Below are 4643 nucleotides of genomic sequence, written 5' to 3'. Positions count from 1 at the left end.
GCACTGTGGCTAAGTGCAGGAGCACTGGGACCACTGCGTGATTCCCAGAGCACCCCAACTGGAAATGTGGGGCGCTGCTACCAAGCACAGGTGTAACCTCGGGTCCGGCAGCAACAGTGATGAAGGAAGTAAACAAACAACAAAAGAGAATATATATTTTTTTGCTTTTTGGGTCACACCCAGCGATGATCAGGGGTTACTCCTGGCTTTGCACTCATGAATTACTCCTGGCAGTGCTTTGGGGACCATATGGGTTGCCGGGGATGGAACTCGGGTCGGCTGCGTGCAAGGCACACGCCCTCCTCACTGTACTATTGCTCCAGCCCCCAGAAGAGAATATCTTTTTTTTTTCAAAATGAATTATCGTGAGATGCAGTTACAAATTTACTGACTTTCATGATTGTGTTTCAGTCGAACAATGCTCAAGTACCCATCCCTCCACCAGTGCCCATTCTCCACCACAATATTCCCAATATCCCTGCCCCCTGCCCCCACCCTTTCCCACCTCCTGCCTCTGTGGCAGACGCAATCCCTCTTACTGCTTCTATCCAAAAATGTTGGTTAGATGCCCGGCAGTAGGTGGCAGTGCCTTAACCGTATGCGTGTTGCAGGCTGAAGCCTCTTTCATCCTCGTCAAGGGGGGGGTGGGGGGGGGTGGGGGGTAACCTTCTCTCCTTTCATACAACACCAAAAGAGAATACCTTAAGTGGAAGATGCATTTCTCAGACCTAACCTACTGGACAATACATGAGTTTATGGATTATTTTTTTTTTTAGGGGTGGCTCTCAAACAGTGCTTAGGAGTCCCTGAAGTTACTACCCCAGCCTTCTCGGCCAACCAACAGGTGGTCCCATGCTTGCAGAGCCTCGGGCTTGCAGAAGCATTTCACTGCTGTGGGCCCCGGGATTATCCCCCAGGAATGCCACGTGACACGTGAGCTTAATCCCTGCCCTAGCTCGTGGAACTTTAGCTCCAGAGAGCACTTACATTAGCCTGCACTGAGGCCAAATCAGGTGGCATGGCCCCGGTTTACAGTGAAGCCAAAACCAGAGACCTTTATCTGTTGGGGGCCTCTGCAATGCTCTGGATAACTCATGCCTCTGCACTCAGGAATCACTCCTGGGGGTTCCAGGGACCATGCGGGACCTTGGGAATCGAACCCGGGTTGGCTGCGTGCAAGGCAAGCACCCTCTCCGCAATGCCATTGCTCAGGCCCACTAAGCAATTTTTTCTGCTTTTTGTACCAGGGGCTGGAGTGATAGCACAGCGGTAGGGCGTTTGTCTTGCACGCAGCCGGCCTGGCCAAGCTGGGTTCGATTCCTCCGCCCCACTCGGAGAGCCTGGCAAGCTACAGAGAGTATCTTGCCCACACGGCAAAGCCTGGCAAGCTACCTGTGACATATTCGATATGCCAAACACAGTAACAACAAGTCTCACGATGCAGATGTTACTGGGCCCGCTTGAGTTTGTACCAGGGTAAAATTGAAAGAACATGAATGAACTGGGGAGGTGGGTGGGGTGATTTGTGGGCTGAGCAGATCAAGCTGGGTGTGTGTGATGCAACAGCCATGTGGCCCACGGAGAATGGTACTGGGCAGGGTCTCCCCTTCTCTCTCTTGAGGCTCTGGGGGTGTTGTCCTGATTTGCATTTCCTTAATCTTGAATGACAATGGGGTGCTTTATACACTCTTAGCCATTTTATGCCTTCTTCCGGAAGTGGCTGCTCATCCGCTGGAGGCTGGAATTGTAGGAGGGGTTCTGGGAGGAGAGAGAGTTTCAGACACCAGGTGCGGATTCTCCGGGAACCTATGGCTCTGTGGAAAGGAGTCCCATACTCCAGAGCTCAGGGTGAGCGCAGCCAGCCAGCAGCTGTGACAGTTACCCCCAAAGGGAACTCCTAGCAGAGCACGGAGACCCTGTGCCGGGTCTCCACTGCCAGGGAAGAGCTTCGGAACCAGGGGCACCGCCAGGGAAACGTTGACTCCCCCAGGGTCCAGTGATTTGGGGCACAGGCTGCTCAGGCTCTCTGGGTGACCAGGCTGCAACGAAGCTGCCAAAGGGTCAAAGTATCCCCCAGCCTGCTGGGCCCGGGATGAAGTGAGGGCGGCCAAAAGGCGGCAAGAGGGCTGGACACCCCCAAAGCAAACCTTACAACATCTGGCACCAAATAAAAACATGACCAAGCAGGGTCACTGGCCTTTCGTCCAGGGCATGGCTGACCCCTTGGCCCTGCCTCTGGTGGCACCATGTTTCCTTTCTTTCTTTTTTGAGGGTGGAGCTCTGTGTTTGGTATCAGATGACCCAAAATACCAGCCTCAAGACTGGTGTCGGGGCTGGACAATAGAGCAGTGGGGAGGATGTTTGCCTTGCACAAAGCTGACCTGGGTTCGATTCCCAGCATCCCATATGGTCCCCTGAGCACCGCCAGGAATAATTCCTGAGTGCAGATCCACGAGTAACCCCTGTACATCACCGGATGTGACCCAACCCCCCCCCAAAAAAGACTGGTGTCAAACAGTCGACCATCTGCGTCATCTCTAGAGATTCTGTTTGGTTTGGCTTGGGTAGGGGGCCCCTCCCAGAGGGGCTCACTGCCTCCTCCTGGCTCTGTGCTCAGGGGTCATTCTTGGTGGGGCTCAGGAGACCGACCATCTGCGGTGCCAGGCATCAAACTGGGGTCATGGAGGCAGCTGATGCGAGCAAGCAAGGTGCCTTTTGCATTGACTGTGCCTTGGGTCCTCTTCTGGTGTTGCCCCAGACTAGGAGTTTAGTGGCAATTCGGAGGCTGGAGAGTGTGGGGTGTGGCTTACAGCAGGGCGGGGGCGTGGTTTAAAGCTGGCGAGGATGTGGCTTTCAGGTGTGGCTGACATCTGGGCGGGGCGTGACTGACGTGAGCGGGGGTGTGGCATACACTGGGTGGGGATGTGTGACTGACAGCTGGGTGGGGCGTGGCTTATACGGGGTGTGGCTGACAGCTGGGAGGGGGCGTGGCTGACAGCTGGACTGGGGTATGGCTTACACTGGGTGGGGGATGTGTGGCTGACAGCTGGGGGTGGGGCTGACAGCTGGACAGGGGCGTGGCTACACTGGGTGGGGGTGTGGCTGACAGATGGGCGGGGCAGGGCTTACACGGGGTGTGGCTGACAGCTGGAAGGGGGCGTGAATGACAGCTGGGCTGGGGTGTGGCATACATTGGGTGGGACAGGGCGGGGCTTACACGGGGGTGTGACTGACAGCTGGGAGGGGGCGTGGCTGACGGCTGGGTTGGGGTGTGGCTTACACTGGGTGGGGATGTGACTGACAGCTGGGCGGGGCGGGGCTTACACAGGGGTGTGGCTGACAGCTGGGAGGGGGCGTGGCTGACGGCTGGGCTGGGGTGTGGCTTACACTGGGTGGGGGATGTGTGGCTGACAGCTGGGGGTGGGGCTGTCAGCTGGACAGGGGCGTGGCTACACTGGGTGGGGGTGTGGCTGACAGATGGGTGGGGCGGGGCTTACACGGGGTGTGGCTGACAGCTGGAAGGGGGCGTGAATGACAGCTGGGCTGGGGTGTGGCATACACTGGGTGGGGATGTGTGACTGACAGCTGGGAGGGGGCGTGGCTGACGGCTGGGCTGGGGTGTGGCTTACACTGGGTGGGGGATGTGTGGCTGACAGCTGGGGGGTGGGGCTGACAGCTGGACAGGGCCGTGGCCGACAGATGGACAGGGGCGTGGCTACACTGGGTGGGGTGTGACTGACAACTGGCACTGGGGGCTTGACAAAGCTGCCCTCGGCTTCTCCTGGGGATCCTCTTCAGCAGTTGGCCTGAAAAGTTGATTCTGGTCACAGAATCTCACGATTCCCTCCCGGAACTGAGTCCTGAGTCCTAGCACTGAGTCCACAGCTGGTTCATTTTCCACGGGGTGCACTGGATAATAGACTTATTCACATGAATAATCGTGAGTTATCCTGCTTAGGCAGGGTTTGGAGCAAGGCAGGTTGCGGTGGGAAGAAGCCAGCGGGGGGTGGGGGGGGGGCTTCTGGGGAAAGCTTCCAGGAAGGAGGGAAGCCAAGGTAAGAAGATTGCTCAGTGCATTCATAAAACCCTTGCCCTTTTCTTTTTCAGTTTTTTGGCGGTGGGTTTGGGCCACAGTTAGTGGGATTCCCCGGGATTAGACCTGGCCTCCTGCACCAACCCACTGAACTACCTTTCTGGCCCCTGATAGTTTTCCTCCTTTGGACCTCTCCTTCCTTTCCATATTGACTTCCTCCCTCCCTCCTCGGTCCATCGCTTCTTCCTTCTCTCCTCCCACCTATCCCGCTTCCCACCGCCCCAGCCAGGCCAGCTCAGGTCCCAGCTGACCGAGCGGGCCTGGCGGAGGGCAGCAGCAAAACAGGGCCGCGGGTGGAGCAGGTCGGGCCAGGGACGGACCGGGCCGGGCCGGAGGCGTAGCGGGCTGGGCCAGGGGTGGAGCGGGCCGGGCCGGGGGCGGAGCAAAACTGGGCCGGGGGCGAGGCAGGCTGGGCCGGGGGCGGAACAGTTCGGGCAGGGGGCGGAGCGGACCGGGCCGGGGGCGGAGCAGCTCGGGCCGGGGGCGGAGCGGGCCGGGTCGGGGGCGAAGCAAAACTGGGCCGGGGGCGGAGCGGGTCGGGCCGGGGCGG

General features: G+C 58.5%; 1 pseudogene; it reads right to left on the bottom strand.

Annotated features, from left to right (window-relative positions):
- Positions 1-549: 549 nt before the first annotated feature.
- Positions 550-688, bottom strand: LOC130020194 (uncharacterized; annotated as a pseudogene).
- Positions 689-4643: the final 3955 nt, after the last annotated feature.

The sequence above is a fragment of the Sorex fumeus genome, unplaced genomic scaffold, assembly GCF_029834395.1.
Source record: "Sorex fumeus unplaced genomic scaffold, SorFum_2.1 ptg000010l, whole genome shotgun sequence".
NCBI classification, from domain to species: domain Eukaryota; kingdom Metazoa; phylum Chordata; class Mammalia; order Eulipotyphla; family Soricidae; genus Sorex; species Sorex fumeus.
Note: the sequence above shows the minus strand (reverse complement) of the source record. Positions and strands in the feature narration are given on the sequence as shown.